Source organism: Cebus imitator, unplaced genomic scaffold, assembly GCF_001604975.1.
Source record: "Cebus imitator isolate Cc_AM_T3 unplaced genomic scaffold, Cebus_imitator-1.0 Scaffold94, whole genome shotgun sequence".
Classification (NCBI taxonomy): Eukaryota; Metazoa; Chordata; class Mammalia; order Primates; family Cebidae; genus Cebus; species Cebus imitator.
Window position 1 is genome coordinate 3,534,031 of NW_016107409.1, and position 19,024 is coordinate 3,553,054.

Below are 19,024 nucleotides of genomic sequence, written 5' to 3' on the forward strand. Positions count from 1 at the left end.
TGAGGCAATTCACCCTCTTCGGCCTCCAAAAGTGCTAGGATTACAGCCGTGAACCACTGCCCTCGGGTAAAGTTGTTAGTATTCTCCCCTTCCTCTTGGGTCTTCGTTCCCGTACTCTCTCCAAACCTGCTTACCTGTAACAGAATGAACAGCAGACTAGGGACCAGAAAAGTGACATGAGTCCCAGGACCACCACTAACTAGTCCTGTGATGCTTGCAAGTCATCAAGCATCCATCAGTTTATTTACTTCCAAATGAATCTTTTGAGTTGAATTATTTTTTGGTTCCTTTCAACTTAAAACTATGTTTTGTTGAGATGGGGAAGGAACCCACTGTATGTTAATTTAGTGTGTGCTAAGCAGCTAAAGATATATTAATAAAAGAAAAATTACAATTTCAAGTTAAAGGAGCCTTCCTGTTGAATCCATATATGCAAATTTCCCTGTTTTCTAGGCACATAATAATTACTCTTTGCCCTGATCCTTTTACACTCATCAGATTGAATTTTACATTCATAAGTGCCTTTTTGAGTCTCACCCATAGCCCCAGTACAATGCAGTGGCAGTGATTTCTTAAGAAACATTATATTTTAGAAGATAGAGCAAGCTGGTAGGTAAAGAGCATAATCCACTATTGGCCAGGCTCATTGCCATATTGTACATAAATTGTTTAGAATAATGCTTGGCTTACATAATTGCCTGGAATGCATGCAGGCTCTGCTTTCCTCAACATTTTACATGTTTTTCCAAAATACCCTATGAGACAATCATGGTAGCTATTATTCTCCATATTTTTCAAATGAGGAATAGGTTTTACATAAGTCAATGATATATAAAGTTTTATATCTAAATGAAACCTAGAAGGTTATCATGTTCAATCTCCTCTTTATTCAGAGAGGGAATTCAAGCATCAGAGATATTAAATGTTTTCAAGGCCACTCTGCTAAGTGATAGAACTCAGATTGTATCTGAGTTTTTGATTCCTAGGCTAGTGCTTCTTCTGAACTGACCGGAAGCTCCTTTGCCCTTGAGAAAGCCAATTTGAGATGGGGAAGCTTCGTAATTCAAAGTTACCTCTTAAGAACATCATTAAGCAACAGAAGATTGTGAAGGAAGACACACATTAAAACAAACAAAAAAAGTCCAAATTCTTTCAATTGAGAAAAATACAGATTGGCTTGTGGGTAATAGGGTTTGAGTTTTCTAGTGGATGCCTCTTAACATTTATTAATTCCTAAGAACTTTTAATATTGTCAGATGCTTTCGTTGAATTACTGAGTTTTTGTTCATTAGGAAGACTTGAGGTGCCAGAAGATTCCAAATTCTTTGCTCCAGAAGAAGTCTGAAATAAATTCATGTTTAGTGTTGAATTATGAGCCCCACGAAAAATTTTTGCTTCACCATTGCTTTCTTTTTACCCATATGCAGGGCTAGGATGAACAGAAGAGCAACTCCATGTTCCTCTTTTTCAGTAGTCTTCAACAAGAGCTTTCTGTACATTGTGCACTGTGAATTTTCATTGATTGAAAGTCTTCTATGCTTAAGACCAGTGATTGCCCCTAGATTTCTGCAGGAATCTGCCAGGCTATCTTGGGTGTCTCTGAGGTTAACCTGTAGTTCATCAGGCACAACAAAAAGTAACACAAAATCTCTAACTTGAGTTTCATTACTACTCATCAGACTTCCAGGGGTCTTCCGTAAATGGAGTGTCCAAGAACCAAGGTAGAAATCTCTTAGTTATTTCAATCTAAGATGAGCCTCACTCTGTACCAGCCACAGGTGCACTTTGGTCCTGGCCTGTGAATCTGAGCCTGTATTTAGTCCTCTACAGTTGTAGGAATTTGACCAAGGATACATGGATCGAGAGAAATCCCACCAAATACAAGTTTTTTTTTTTTTTTTTTTTTGAGTGGGTTTGTCTGACATTGAAAATTTTGTAGGAATTGAATTCTTCAGGAAAACTCTCAAGCAGCAACATTCATATCTCTTAGAAGAGCCTGCAGATGTAATGACTTATACGTTGTGAGTAAAACTATGCTTAGTGCTGCCAAAAGTAAGTGGGGCAAGGGTGTGGAGTCAGGGTGGGAATCTGTTTAAATGGTACAGATATTGACAACAAGCGGTTCTGAAAGAAATGAGCTAAAATAGTAGGATGGCAGTGTCAATCTTTGTAACCACTAAAATGTGTAACTTGTGAACATGCGATACTAGTAAATTCTCATTCTCTCTCTGTCTCTCTCTCTTTCTCTCTCTCTCGTGTGTCATGTTGAAGTCTGAGAATAAAGATTGCACTATTTCTATATGTTATGGACTGAATGTTTGTGTCCCCCCAGAAACTAATATGTTGAAATCCTAACTCCCAGTGTCAAAATATGTGTCTGCCCTGCCAAAAAGTTAGTGCTGTTTGTACACTTGGACAGGATACCACGTGACTTAAGGACTTTCTGCCATAAAGCTCCTCAGCCAATAGCAAAATAGTGTCTTTCTTGTGGGAGGCAAACCTGGTTAGTGGACTCCACACTCCTACAGATGTGTCCTCACCTCCGATGACTCTGTGTTCATAGGCAGCAGACCACTGTTATGACAAATAGGTCTCTTGATCATTTTAATCCTTTACATATATGGGACTTCTCAACAAGCTATTGGTTTCTATCCAAATTCAAAGAAAAAAAGGCCTTATTAAAAATATATACATCTTATAACTCTAAAGTGAAAGTTGCTCTGTGGTAACATAATAGGCAGAACATGTATTCCAGGCACAGTATGGATCTAGTCTACCCTCATAAGTGTCCTCAAAATGTATGACCCCTTCTCAGACTTCTATGGAAGTAGAGACTAAGTAACTTACTGATTGGGCCTGACATTCTGGGCCAAACCCTATTTGGTCCAATTTCATGGGTAAGAATGTCTTCATATGTACTTACACCTTTTGAACATGTTGGCGTGAGCAGTAACTTGTGTAGCTGGAAACCATGTAGCGCCAAGGTCTCACTTCCCGGGTCCTTTCTGAGTCACTAGCAAGCCTCCTGGCTCTTGAAGGCTGTGACATTCCTCAGCAATGTGCTTCTGTTTGATAAATAGTATGGGTTGTGTTCAGTGACATATGCCTGCCTTGAAATGACTCAGAGTCACAGAGTGCGTAACCCACCACTGGAAGGACACATCTGAGTCACTAAGGGCCATTTCAGTCAAGAGCACATTGTAGCACTTAAATGTTTGCCATGGGTGGCAGCTGAAATCCTCTGCAAAATTACCTTTTTTTAACCCCAAGCTTCCTGATGTCTTGATGATCACATACTCTGTAGGCTCTAGCCTGGAGTGAAGAAGCCTGAATCAATAAGTTAAATATTACAGGACACAAAATAGGATAGGTAAAATGAAATCAATGTTCTCAGTAAACAGTTCAAAATCTTATAGAGGTGACACCGTTTTTGTGTGTGTGTGTGTGTTTCATTTTAATTTTCATCTCATCTTTTGCTGTGTGACCTTTGGACAGTTGCTTGGCCTCTGTCAGTCAGTTTTCTCATATTCAAAAAGCGAATTTCTTAAAGTACATTCAGTAGCTAAAGAATTGCTGGGAGGGCTAGAGAAATAGACTTAAGACTAAGCCCTCAAAAACCATAATGAAAACTAGGCTATAGGAGTGACACCATGAGGACCCTGCTGCTACAGTCTCCACCTGCCTGCTAGAATCCAGCTTCCAGGAACTTGATTTCTGCAACTGTTATTACCATTTCCAAAGCTGGACTCTTCTACCACCACCCATGTCAGCAATATAAATGCTCCAAAAAATCTGCACACTCATATTGCTCACTTCCAAATGGAAGTCTCATGCAGGTACATCTGATTGGTGGACTTGACTGAGGTCATCCGCCCGCACCATAGTTGAAAAGGAGGCTGGAGTGGCCACTTTTCCTGAATTGATTATGCCATTGACAGACAAAATTGATAACATGGGAAACTCCAAAAATGTATGAAGAATGCCAACATATTGGGCAATATGATACATTATAAGTTTATAATTGAGAATTGCAGAATTATGCAACTTATGATGTGCACATGTGATAAGTATCCATAAGCTGCCTTACAAAGCCGATGAGAACATTCAGTGTCACATTGTAAAGCTCTGTCCACAGGCTCCTAATACATCATATTTTTTTCTTGCATTCCATCTCTTGTGGGAATTTAAAAATTCATCCTGCAGAGTTTCAAGAATTCTGTCAAGGATTTGTCCTGTGTGTCATAACTAATAGTGTGCCTCTGAATCTCTGCCTTAAAGTAGGAACAAAAAGACAGCCTAGTCTCTCCAAACTCTCCTGTGATGCTTATTTTTGTTAAGGAGCTCATCGGCCCAAAGGGTTGGAATGCAGAGGACAGTGAGCTGTGTTCTGCTTCCTGGAAGGTGATCTGCCCTAGAAAGAGGGGAAAGGGTTCTTTGTTCCCTGATTCACACTGCCTCTGGGAACCAACCCCATGTGCCTCTGTGACATGCTGATTCATGGTCATCTCAGTGCTGTCTGCTTGTGGATAGTGGGCCAGCTCCCTTCATCCTTTGGTGTCTGACAGAATTGTCTTTTGTCCTGAGTCACTCACTTTGCCAGAACCCAGGAAATGGGCATGGGAATAGAAAGGTGAAAGAAAGAAATGTATTTTTCCTATTTCAGTGGCATATCCTAGGAGGGGGAACTAGCAGACTTGCTCATAACTAAGATGGAGCCCTGGGGACCAGGACTTGGGCCGAATGTTTGCCAAAGGTCAACGCTGGTAAGTCACCTCTGTCATCAAGGTCAGAAATAGGAAACAGTGCCTAGAAAGTCAAGGGCCAGGTCAACGCAAAAGAAGGCTCAAAAATGGAAATGATGTGTGGGAAATGCATGGAAAAAATTTGAATCTCAAGGACAAAAGCTCCAAACAGCAATGGTAAAGATCAAAACGTGTTGTAACATGTATTGCCTAAGTGAATGAGACCTCTTACAGATAATACAGTCTGTTATTTATAGAGTGGTCTGCAGTTCATCAAACAATTACACGTATTTTATATATCAGCCCATGTGATCTTAACCATAAGCTCATAAGGTGAGCAAGGTAGCTGGTATTATTGCAATTTTACAGATGTCAAAAGGATGGTGAGTAGAAGTAGAAATTTAGTGGCTTTGACCGAAGTCACATGGCTACTCTGTGGAATCAGGGCCCAAACCAGATGCTCTTTCCTTATTTAGAACCCTGAGTTGTGACTAACAGAGTCTATGAAACATTTCAATAAATATAGACAGAAATATGGGAAATCAAATGAGTTGTGGGAGGTTTACTAATTTGATTTCATATGGGCTTACATGGGGAGTTTTTAAATTTGATCTCATGGCTATTTTCTGTAAGTTTATAATTGAGAATTTCAGAATTATGCAACTTGTAATGCACAGTTTAAGTGAGGCTCGGATGTTCTGTCTTGGCTTGTGATCATTTTTGTCATTTCCACATCATCTTCAACTATGAGGGCAGGTGCTTGTTAATCATGAAAAAACGGACTTTGTTAAATTCTCAGAAGTTTGTTCATCCTTGACAACTCAGCTGTTCAGCTCAAAACAATTGATGACAAGCCATAAGAGAGAGAAAGTCTACCCTTGGTAGCCTGATTTAAGGTCACACAGATATTTAGAAAATTGACTCACAGAGGTCTATAGTGGTCTTGGTGCTTGGCATCTAGAGCTACTTCATGATAGTATGTTCTGTGGCTCACACAGGCACCTATCTGGGTAAGGTATGCTTCTGAAAAGGCAGCAAGTTAACTTAATTTTTCGTTATGAATAAATGCCTTGTATTATTTGTATACATAAAAAAATTTAGTTACTCTGTCTGTGTACAGCATCCAGGAGAAGAGTGAAAGCTGGATTTAATCAATTGGAGTATTTAGTTCCCTTCAGTAGGTAGGCTGTTTGGTTGGGTTTTAGTACTTGTCCTAGCTTCTTCCTTGTATTGATGAGTGAAAAATGTGATATTTTCTCTAAGAACATTTTGGCAAGGGTAAAGCTCTGAAGAAATTATTGTGATTGCTTTTTATACTAAAGGAACTCACAACTAAATTCACAAATGTACTTTCAGGTAGGAAAAGAAAAAAGGTTGATTTCTATATAGTAGATTCTCTCTCTCTTACTGCAACAATTTTAATATAAGCCTGATTTTGTCACATCCACATGGGCTGTTAAATGTAGTTACAAACTGTGCTGACCCAATCACAAAATAGGTAAGAACTCAAAAAAAAAAAAAAAAAACTCTGAACGTAGTAGACTGATTCTAGCAGCCCCACAAAATATAAAGCATTAACTTTTACCTCTCAACCTTCTTAACTGTGATTTGCTGTATTGTTGAATTTGAAATGAAGTCTGCTTAAGATCTTATGCACTCCTGGCTGCCTAGCGTTTATTCCAAGGGAAGGAGCTGGAGGTAACGGAGTTTCAGAACTCAGTGGTGATGTTCAAAGGTCTCTCCCAGCCATGGTCTTCATAAAAGAGCAAAACAGGGTTCTTCTCACTGAATGCCCCTTTCTCTGATTCAACAATTTAGTGTTCCCCAAGTAAGATACCTCCTGCTACCAACATTTGCATATGAATTGCTCTTTAGGAGCATTAGCTATTACTCCTTTGGCATTAGCTTAGCCCCACAGAAATACAAGAAATACTACACACTGTGGCTCATCTAGCTCAAAATTAATTGACTCAAAAAATGAGTCACATTCCTCCCCAAAACTATTCTGTTGTAATGACTTGTTATTATTGACCTACAATTCATGGATCTATGCAAGTAAATTGTTTATCATCAAGGGTAAACGTCAGTATTCTCTGGAATTTTTCCCCCCAAAATACAGCTGCTGAGACTCCACCACATACTGACAAATGGGCAAGTCCAGGATTAAGTCTGAGCACATGTGTTCTTCACCAGAGCTTTGTGTCATGGTCACGTGAGGTCATCCCCATGACGCAAAGCTCTGATGAAGAGCTATATTTCTCCAAACTTTCCTCATTTATTTATAAACTAAACATAGAAAAGCAAAGCTTATGGATTGTTATCAATATATTCCTTTTTCAAATCTACTGTCCCTTTAAACTTTCTTTTATGGGGGTAAACTTCCCCTGCCCTCATGAATGATTTGGCAGTTTCCACTGGCTTTTGTACTCACTCTTAATTGGACTTTGGTTATTTTAATTGGCAAACACAGCTTCAGTGCATAGGCAGCATAAATAGCCAAACATAACTTTTGTGAAGTCTCCTCCTCTCTGCAGTTAGACCTTCCTCTGGTTGTGAGCCTGCAGGTAGGGGTGAGGGGATAACCCTGTGGCTGTCTCCTCTCCACCTGCTTTCCTCCTTCCTCTGTGCTTGCCTTTCTTTAGGTCTTCTCTAAGGTCCACACTTGGGTAGGGAATGGAAGTTAAAGGACAAGGCAAAATTCCTTTTTGGCTGGGCGGTTTTGTGCTCGCTGGTCTTGGCCTCTGATTCCACTGGTGAGGAAGGCCTGGCCAGCCACTTAATTTGACTCTATCAATGGATGCTGCAATTCCCCTAACCTGAGTGGACGCTTCTCTACTCTGGGTAATCTCTAATGCCCATCCTCAGCCCTGCATGTTGAAGGTAAACTTACAGCCTCATTTTTTTTTTTAAGAATTCTTCTTCCCTCTAAGTGGGCAGAACTCAAGACATCTTTCTATGGGACTCGTTCTACAAGACTCACTTCTGGCCCAGAAAAACACCACATATCACTTGCTTTCTTGAACAGTGAGGTGCAGGCACAACAGACTCTCCTGGCTCTGTCCTCCAGGCTTCCCCAGCCCCGAGATTTTCCAGAGCAATGTTGAAGCTATCTGAGGGTATTTTGAAGCCCTCCTTACTAGGTTTATGGTTAGAAGGATGCACCATTCCCACTTGTGAAAAGGGGAGTGTGACTCACAACTTGGCAACAGCTATCTCTAAAGAAAATTTTCACTGATCTCTTGTCCATCTTTGATTCTTTTTTTTTTTTTTTCTATTTCTGAAGAAACCAAGAATCATGAAGCAGGTTCTTGGGGACATTTCTTCAGGCAATCTTCTTGTGGCGTGGGGGAATCAGCCTCAGATTCACTTTAGGGTCCTGCTATCTGTCACACTGGCATCTCAGTGAAAGTGATGCAGGCGATGTCTCATTCTACCCTTGGGTTGCATATATGTAGCATGAATTTTATGAGTTTACACACACCATAAGACCACTGGGCAGGGGAATATTAAGGAAGGGCCAATTTGCTTCCTTCCATGGAGGAAAGGGGATGGCAAGACCCCCCACACTATAAGTTCCATTTTCTGTGTTTACTAGATTTCTAGATAGCTCAGGTCAGGATACTGTCCTTTATCCCATGCTGGCTAAGAGGAATATGCCTCTTCCCCATCTACTGCTTCCTTATAGTACCAGTTTAGGTTACTCTAGATGAGGGAAGGAGCTACCTAAGTGCTTAGAAGTACAATATAACATTCCAAGTTTGGGGGGTCTGTGCATGAAAGCTTCTCGAAGTCCATTCACTTTGCGAAGTGTACAAGACCTTGCTCTATGGCCTTAATCAAGGCAGTAACTTCAAAACATAAATAGCCCATTATGATAGCATTTTGTATGGGCCAATATTAAATAACTGTGGCTTTAGCATGAATTCAGCACAAGTCAAGCCAAAGCCATTGTATTTTTAGTTCCTTTACCACCTAAGATCCATGCATTCGTGGCTTGCTTTCCTGCAAACACTAGCAGGCACCAGAACCCTCACAACTTCCTATAACTGAGCTACTGTTTTCAGCACACTCTACATTTTCATAATCAAGACACACTTTTCTCCCTCAAAATCTCTCCAAAGGCTATAGGACTCTGGTTCACACTTCACAACTTACATTACTTAATAAAACCCTTAACTTCTCAGTCTAATGTATGAACATGAGGTTAATAGTGATTTTATTCCTCCCCAGGGATTGTTTAAACTTTTTTTGGTTAAATTAGGCTCAGTCAAATTATTTTTCTACTATCTGCCTCAAACATAAAACATAAATTCAACATTTGTTGTGGACACAGAAAATAGCTTGCAGCTTCAAATTGGCACGTTTTCTGTTTATTTGTTTAGGTTTCCTGGAGGAGAGTGTAATTCTTTACTGCCAAGATGATGACAAGGTTTGCTGTTTCCTCTCTATTTTCTAAAGTTGTATTTTAGCCTTTTCTTATTTTCTGAGCACTTAGAAGCAAGGAATAGCTGAAATAAAGGCGTGGGCTCTGAAACTCTAAACCCTTTAAAAACAACACAAATTATCAATTTTAAAGCAGAAGGACAGTAGGACCTCTTATACAAAATCATCTCAATAAGCCACTGGATAGAAGTATTTGACTATTTTTGGAAGTGTTTCTAAGGAGTATTACAGTTAATACAGTCAGGCCTGTGGCACAAGCCTAGAATCCCAGCACTTTGGGAGGCCAGGGAAGGCAGATGACCTGAGGTTGGGAGTTTGAGACCAGCCTGGCCAACATGGCGAAACCTCGTCACTACTAAAAATATGGAACTTAGTCGGGTGTGATGTTACGTGCCCATGGTCCCAGCTACAACTTCAAGCAGGAGAATCACTTGAACCAGGGAGGTAGATGTTGCAGTGAGTGGGGATCCTGCCACTGCACCCCAGTCTCAGTGACAGAGCAAGACCCAGTCTCAAATAAAAAAAAGTATTACAATTAATACAATATTGCAATATTGTTTGCAGACTAAATTAAAATTAAAGTGATATAGCTGAAATGACTCAGAATATTCAAGAAATGTGAAAAATGATTCAATGTATCATGCTTTTGCCATGTTAAATTTAGACCCAAATAATCCTGGTTTTGAAGATAGATTTCCTAAAGTTGAGATTTTTTTTTTTGAGAGCGTAGTATTCCTCAGATTGTGCCAAAATCAGTTTTGCCAGTGGACTTAATTTTTTAGAAAGAGAAACTGACTAAAAAAAAGTTCTATCTGACTTAATTAGAAGGTTAGGTTAAACTAATGGGGTCCTTAATTATGTAGGTGAAAAGCTCTGCATCTTCATCTTACTTCGGCAGCTTAGATGCAGGCTTGGTCTGAGATGAAGAAATGTTGACTATATGTTCTCCAAAAGGCATTTAAAAGCACAGAAGCTCAAAGACAAAAACTGTCTGTTCCGCTAGGGGATCTGAATGTATAATAAATAAAGCTAGAGCTGTATCTTTTCTCCCTCAATTTTTCTGTAAAATTTACATAATAGAACTTTCAACTGGTCTTAAATGAAAACAACAACAAGATTGCTTATGAATTTAAATAATTCTCCTTTATTTCTTTAAATTGAAGACCAAGCAATTTTTTCCATAACAGAAGAGTCACTTAATTCTGAAATGTAGAAAAGTTGCCAAAGCTGACATAGAAAAGCATCCTTAAACCATGCTGCCTGTAGCCTTTTCTAAGTTAATCCTCTGCTTGTAGTGCTCTGCTTTGAGGCAGAAAAGCGTTCTGAGATTGATTTGAAATGATTTAATTCTGTACCATCAGCCTGCCTCATGACTCAGGAAAACAGTTCTCTTCATTTTTAGTTGTGGTGTCATAATATATTTAAGCCTCTCATATAGCTAAAGTACTTATGTGTGAAAAGACTGTATTTTTAATTAATACCTGAGAAAAAGAAATTGGGTATGCGGTAAAGTTGCATTGTAAATTCAGCTTAATTTAGCCTTTATGATTCACCACATTAGATAGTTTGGCTTAGTGGGTTTCCTTACCAATTAATATTTATTTTCATACAAATCAGTAATAAAAGTATAAATACACAGCAACTCAGATTTTTAATTGCAACTTAGATTTTTTTTATTTGGTATTTTTTCTCTTTCTTCACAAACCTACCCACACATGAAGAATTTTATTATAGCTGAGTATTTATTACCATTTATATAATACTGTCACATTACAAATGTCCATATCTTATCCTACTCCAAACATTTTAAAGTGTAAATATAATAAAGTTATATTTGTTGCCATTATCCTCTTTTAGAAATAGTTTCAGTTACTAGGGTAGTTAGTAAATCATAGTTCTGTAAGCTTACTTTTAAGGTTGACACAGTAAACTTTTTGTTACTTTGTTTTTATTTATTGAAATTTAATAACATTTAATATTTCCTTTTGTGTTACAAAAGTCGTGTTTATATAGAATGCATTATAAAACTCCAGGACCACTTTCCTATAAGGCTGAAAGGCCCATCAATTCTTCTTCAGTGAGTGCTTTCAGCTGGTATTCTTTTAAAAAAAAGTAATAATAAGACACTTCCTACACTGGAGACTTGATTGATTAAAAGATGCTGCTATTGCTTTGCACTTTTTGGTTGCACCCCATCTTTCTTTCCTCTCTTCACTGGTAAGTGAACATTGCCCACTAGGGGAAGATGGCAACTGAAGCCAGTGTGTTATCTTTAGGTGCCATTACAAACAGCATTGCTATTAGCGATCCTAAAACCATACTTAAGTGAGTTATTTTTAAGATGCAGGATGCTAAATGCCTGTTTAGCAATACTGTCACGAATTGTGTTTTTATGAGAAAGTGACTTTATCTGTGTCAATTGTGGTTCCTAATATAAGTATATATTTGGATTTCTACAATTCTTTGGTTTTATTTGCATCTGTATCAGAAAGTCAAATTCAGCAAAACTTTTGAATTCTAAAAGCTCTTATCAAAGCAGAAGCTTTGAAATAGAGTTTACTCTTTGAATTATCTATCAATGTAGAATTTGCTAATTGTCATGTCAGGGATTAAGGAACTAACTTTACTTTTTGGCTGACACTAACCACCTTAAAGTAAACCCGACTACTATCTTCCTATGCCAGCATCTGCCATTGTCCCAACTCTACGCAATCTTACCTTGGGTATGTTGATTTTCCTTCCTTCTACTAGTCCTTAGGTGGCCTTAGTCTTAGTTTCTTTTCCCTGCAAGAATTATGTTACAGGTTTCCTCTATGATGCAGAAGCTTCTTCAATTTTGAGGAGTTTTTTTGTTGCTACTGCTTCAGAACGCTTTGTTTTGATACTGAAAATTGATGTGCTTCCAGGCCTCTAAATGCCCATCTAAGTCCTCAGTCTTTTTCCTTGTCCCTTGTTTCTGAGCATTCTGAGCCTCAGCCCTTTTTGCTCCCCATAGGAACCAGTTCGCAGACTTACCTAGGCTGGCCCAGGTCCCTCCTTTGCCCTCTTCTGCATTCCGCAAGTAAAACTCAAGTGTGGGACATGCTGGGGCCAAATTTGGAATCTTTTTAAAAGTAAAGCTATCCATGTGGCCAAAAACCACTTACACCTCAAAAGCTATTGAAATACTACACACAGACACACACACACACCCCACCCACCAAAATAAAAGTAAAGCTAACTGACTTGATGTTTGAGTGCAGATTGGAAGGGAAAGCCAAGAATGAAGTATAATTAACGGTATATCCCCCAGATGAAAGATGTATAAACTGGATGAATTTTCATACCACATGCTATGATGGGAATGCTGCATCCAATTTCAGACTGCTAAAAAGAAATACTTGAGACTGGGTAATTTATAGGAAAGAGGTTTAATTGATTCACAGTTCCCCATGGCTGGGGAGGCCTCAGGAAACTTGGAATCATGGCAGAAGGAGAAGCAGTCACCTTCTTCACACTCATGAGAACTCACTATCATGAGAAGAACATGGGGATACTGCCCTCATGAACCAGTCACTTCTCACCAGGACTCTCCCTCAACACATGCAGATTATGGGATTACAAGTCTAGAGATTTGGGTGGGGACATGGAGCCAAACCATATTAGATGCCTAGGAGAGGAAAGAGCTTGGAGAGAAAAATAAGAATTTTATTTTGAACACGTTAAGTAGGGAATGCCTGCTAGATTTCTAAGCAGACTTATTAAGTGCAGAGTCAGATACATGGACAAAGCTGTCAATTCAGGAGTGATCAGGTGATACTTGTGTTTAAATTCATGCATCTAGGTGAGATGAGTTAGTAGAGAAGAAAAGATGGACATGAATGGAGTTTCACATTGTTTTGCAGCTTAGTGCTGTGGGCAGTGACATTGGCAAAGGCACAGAGAGGCTAAAATTCCAGTACATTGGGGAATGTGCTAGGACTTGGAGATAGGAAAGAAAAGCAAGATGAACTGACCTAAGTGTGGGGCTTTCTTGAAAGGACTAGTAACTGTGTGACGCTTGAGTTACCTTGGATCTGGTGTATGGTAGCCCTGGGCTTAACTGTGGTGATCCTTGGAACCCTAATACTGACCTTCAGCTATGATATGAAAAATAGTTGCTAGTGATTTATAATGTGCTGATGAAAGTCTAAAGCTCCCCTGCATGCAACTATGCTACCTTCTTTGCATTGTTTACTGAAAATGTACAGCATTATGGTTTGTCCCTGATTTAACTGGTTTAAAAGGCATCTTGATTTTAGTTGCACCATCAGTCGAATATAAAAGATTTCTCTGTAAATTTGTGCCTTGGTTTCCCTGAGACCAAGATATCTTTGCAAATATCTTTGTGGTTAATAATTCAAGGATGAAGTACAGCCCATGCTATTTTGAGAGAGGACCCTAGAAACTCTACCTGGCAGTCTCAGACCTCTCTGATGTTTGTCTGTGTGTCTGCACTTTATTTTCTTTCTGTACTGTATCTTCACCTTTATTAAGGTTTTAGTAAACTATACCCTATAAAGTTTCCTGAGTCCTTTCCGCTGTTCAACTCTGTAATTGCTGCAGTGACAAACCTCCTGGGTGGGACTTAGCAGCAAGAGGTCCCAAGCAATGTCAACGATAGAAGTGAATCAGGCTGCAGGGCTGCAGCCTGTTCAGTCTGTTCAGGGTGTAACCTCAGACATCTCCTGAGAATACTGGGAAATGGCTCTGTTCCTTAGGGGAAGAGATGGACAAGAGCAAGGTAATGCCATGTTTCTATGCCTGTATGTGGCATAGCCCCTGACACATAGTAGATAATTAGAAAAGTGGTTTTGAAACAAGGCAATGAATAAAGAAATGAAGAACTGAAGAGAAATAGTCATACAAGCTGGTTTTCTGGCCTACAACCCTAGAGGGTAATTCAAATCATATCAATGTCTGAATTCTCCAACAGGCCTAGCATAATCCTGCTTCAGGATCTATATACTTTTGTCCAGGGAGACCTGTGCTGATCACCACATCAAAAACAGTGTTCCCATCCCATCATTCTATCTTTTATGCTGTTTCATTGCACTCCACAGAAAATCTCACCTTCTGATCTTATTATAATATGTACATATCTATTTGTGTATTTAATGACAGACACACCAGAATGTAAGCTCCATGTGAGTAGGCATTTGTGTGTCTTGCTCACTGCACTAGTCTCAGTGCCCAGAGCAGTGTCTGGCACATACTAGATACTCAAAACATTTGTTGGAGGTATAAACTCTCATGTCGATATCGTGGGCTTCAGTCACATGATTGGCTGGGCGTTAGGTTCATCACTCACACTGCTTTGCCAAGGGCTGAGGTGGTTCCAGGATGCAGGACCTTCAGTTTTGAAACCTAGAGGATTTGGTCACCCTACTTTGCTTCCATATCAGCTTCTTGTTTGCTCATTCTTTCATTTGTTGATCAAATATTTATTTAGTGCTGACAGACCACATAATAGGCATTGGTTTAGGTAGTGGGAATACAGCAATAAACAAGTCACATGAGGCATCTGCTGTCATGATGCTTCTTATACTCTGTAGGAGAGACATTAGCTTGGACTAATGTCACCTGGATGCTGAGGTTCACCCTAAACAGCATGACTACTGTTAGACGCGACTGCACAGTGGACATTAAACTGCAGATCATTGCCGGCAGGTGATACTCAGGAAAGACACAGGGCATGCCTGGGGCTGCGTCTGTGCTGTTGGTGGAAAACCCAGTAACTTGCACCAAGAAGGGCTCTGCTGTCCTGGATTCTGGCCAATACCTCATTAAGTCATTACTCAAAATATATCAAATCCTTATGTCTCAACTCACAAATATTTTAACCAATTTCTCCTGCTAACATTATTAATAAATATCTGGTGACTGGAAACATGAGCAACACTAGCCTAAGGCAAAACTGAGGAAGGCAAAGTTCCTGTTGCTTCCCACAGCAACCCTTGTGCCTGAGGCATTATGTTGCAGTGTTCTTTCAGGTCAAACTTCACCTGCTGGAGACTTTCCCTTTCCTGTTTCTCTAGAATTCTGCTCTCGTCAGGATTAGTCCTTCATCTTATTCCTCAGTGCTTTGAGAAAAAGAAAAATCTTAATTAATTCTTGCAGATGTATATGCTTGTTACTAGATCAACCATTAGATAACTTGTGTGCACCTTGGGAGTAGTTTCCTGAAGGTAATGAGTGTGTCTGTTGGCTGGAATCTTACCATAGAGAGCATCAGCTTCTCCCATACATAGGATCAGCCTTGACCAGCTCCAGGAGCTCCAAAATGCATTTCAGTTTTCCATTTTCATTCTCACTCATCCTCCTATTTCCCCCTTGGCTGTATTTCATTTCTTTCTGTCCTCAGGCAAGTAGGTCCCTGATACACTTTTTGATTTCATAAAACGTGTGCCATAGACATTTTGAATATTAATATGCAACTTCTCTTTTCTCTTCGAATGGTGTAGCAGTTTTCCTTGTGTAGTAGGGATGGGGGTAAGGATGGCATTTGAAGAATACTTGGCTCGGTGCATGCCTTGTTCCACTCTCTCAGCATCCCTGTCAAGCAGTTTAATTATGCAAATGAGCACTTCTTAGCCGAGGGCTGGGGGAGGTGTGGCGGAGAGAGGAACAGTGCAGAGAAGTGCTAGACAGGAATTAGGCCAAGAATATCCACACTTCCTATACTGAGAAAGCTCCCAGGGAGATTTTCTTTCTTTCCACCAAGATGGAAAATAATTTGAATGTCTGCTCTTTTAACTTCCTTTACATTTTTCTTCTAATCTACTTCCGGTTTGTTAAAAAAATGGCAATTTTAAATGCTGGTTTCTCTTGTAGATTTTTGAGTGTTTCTGTGTCCCTTTTAGAAAGTCTTAAGGTAAAATAACAGATATCTTCATATATCTATGATCTAGCATAGTTCTAGGCAAGTAGTGCCTTCTTAAAGTTAGCAGGCTCTGACCCAAAGATGAAATCAAATGGTGGTGATGATGGACACAACAGTGGACTCCCTCCAAGCACGTCTTGTGCTCTAAAGCATAACTGACCCAGCAGTTCTAGTGCAGGGTTGGTCACGGCTGTCCAGTCCACGTGTAACTGCCGTAAAGTAATAGAACAAAGGCTAAAGAGGGCAGTGTTTGACAAGCCAGCATCCAGCTGGGTCTTGTATATAAACCCTGGCTTTATTTTAACCTTTATGGACTTAAGAATTTTTTTTTTTTTGATATCAAGTCTCGCTCTGTCATCCATGCTGGAGTACAGTGGCACGATCTTGGCTCACTTGTGATCTCAGCTCACTACAATCTCCACCTCCCAGGTTCAAGTGATTCTCCTGCCTCAGCCTCCGGAGTAGCTGGGATTATAGGCACCTGCCACCATGCCCAGCTAATTTTTGTGTTTTTGTAGAGATGGGATTTCACGATGTTGGCTAGGCTGCTTTCAAACTCCTGGCCTCATGATTTGCCCGCCTCAGCCTCCCAAAGTGCCGGGATTACAGGTGTGAGCCACCGCACTTGGCCAGTAATTTAAATATCTCAAAATCCTTCCAGGGTTCAAGTAGATCTAAAATGCAGTATGATCATCTCAAAGTTTTAATGCATAATCAAAATCACATACATTTTTAGAGACTGTTAGACTGTCAGCTTATATATGATTAAAACTTTCATCTCAACAAGTATTTGTAAAGGATATGCTACTTGCCTAGAACTGTGCTGGACCCTAGATGTATGAGGATAAATAAAACACACAACAAGTTCTCCTCTAATTAAGCAGGGTAGCAGTGGAGAAGAGACAAGTAGCCCACATGTAACTATAGAAGTAGAAATGGTGTAAGTGCAATGAAGTACAATAATGGTTTTCTATAAAAAAAGAAGCATTATATAAGATAAAACCATAAAAATAATGACAGAAACCAGAAAAATATTAAATGTGTACATCCAAAAGCTTTTTATTTGAAGGAGAATAAACTAATCTACTAGTGCTTTTGGCTGTGCATTACCATCACATGGAAAGATTTAAAAAACAGTGGGTTTAAACAAAACAGAAGATGCTTTACTCTAGAGATGATTATTTTTATTTTTGTGAGACGGAGTCCTGCTCTGTTGCCCAGGATGGAATGCAGTGGCACAATCTCGGCTTACTGCAACCTCCGCCTCCTGGATTCAAGCAATTCTACTGCCTCCTCAGCTTTCAAGTAGTTGGGACTACAGGTGAGCACCACCGTGCCCAGCTAGTTTTTACATTTTTAGTAGAGACGGGTTTCTCCACATTGGCCAGGCTGGTCTCAAACTCCTGAACACAGATGATCTGCCTGCCTCAGCCTCCCCGTGTGCTGGGATTATAGGTGTGAACCACTGTGCCCCACCAACCCTAGAGATTCTAACTTAACTGTTAGCATACCTAGGAGAGTCTAGCTATTAGAATATATATGTATATATGTCCCAGATGATTTTCATATACAACCTGGGCTGGGAACTACTGAGATAACATAATAAGAAAACGAAAACAAAAACAAAAACAAAAACATGCAAATACATAGAATAAGAAATGCTACTGGAAAAATAACAGAAGAAAAATCACATTTTTATAGTTGATTCTGAAAAATAGAGGGAGAACAGTCCAATCCATTTTTTGAAGCCTCTATAAACTGGTTTCTAAAAACTGTTAAGAAAAGCACATACATACACATACACACATGCATATACAAATTATAGTCCTAGTATACAGATTTCAAAATTCTGTATAAAATTTGACATAAATGAATCTGCTGTTCATTTAAATAAATAAATCATGATTCAGAAGGTTTTATTCCAGGAATCCAAGAATAATTCAAAAGAAAAAACCTCTCAAAGAGATCAGTCATATTAATGGACTACAGTGAATAATAGTATCTACTGTCTCAGGAGTTATCATAGTCATTGATAAATTTCAATGATTATTTATAACTTATAAATCATCAAGAATACTAGGGATAGAAGAGAACTTTCTTAACTTGAAAAAAATTTGTGTCATGCCTCCACGGTCTCTCAGGTGTTAATTAATTTTTTTCCTTGAAATGCCGTCTCTCCCTTTTACACCTAACTAATATTATCATCTCAGACTTCAAGATTCACTCACGCTATGCTTTTTGGGGAAATCTTTTTTTGCTCATAGTTTATCTGCTGTGGACCTCTATAGTTTATCGTACTTCTGAGATTATTAATTTACTCAGTTTATATTCTTTTTTGTAAAGACTTTCTGACTTCTCATGAATGCCTCTGTAACCACTCAATTTTTTAATGATGCAAAGAGAGACAGTTGAGTCAGATGATGTGAGTTCAAATTCCAGCCCCACCATCTTCTAATTGTGTGACCTACTCAACCTATTCAACTCGACTGTTGTGCCATTCATGGAGTGTTGCCTGGCCTTCTCACTTCTCATACTCCCTACTTTGAATGTTACTGGGTTGCATCCACTTTCTCTGTGACCCTACAAATCACAGTATATGTAATTATAATTACTGTACTTATAAATTCATTACTAATTATCTGAGGGTTTTTTTTTAAATTTCTTCAATATAGGAACGATGTCTTATTTATATTTATATACCAGATACTTAGCATAATACCTGGCACTCAATAGGTGCTCAGTAAATGCTTGTTGGATAATTATTGTTAACTTTTCTTTTAAAATAAAATAAAATAGGGCCGGGCACGGTGGCTCACGCCTGTAATCCTAGCACTTTGGGAGGCCGAGGTGGGTGGATCACGAGGTCAAGAGATTGAGACCATCCTGGTCAACATGGTGAAACCCCGTCTTTACTAAAAATACAAAAAATTAGCTGGGC

At 39.3% G+C, this 19,024-nt stretch overlaps 1 long non-coding RNA gene across 1 annotated transcript in view; it reads left to right on the forward strand.

The window, feature by feature from the left end:
* The first annotated feature begins 4,562 nt into the window (after positions 1-4,562).
* LOC119472327 overlaps positions 4,563-19,024 on the forward strand; it is a 173,842-nt gene continuing 159,380 nt past the window's right edge. Inside the window, exon 1 of the long non-coding RNA XR_005201467.1 lies at positions 4,563-4,630. This is a non-coding gene — a long non-coding RNA (uncharacterized LOC119472327). The remainder of the gene's footprint in view (positions 4,631-19,024) is intronic.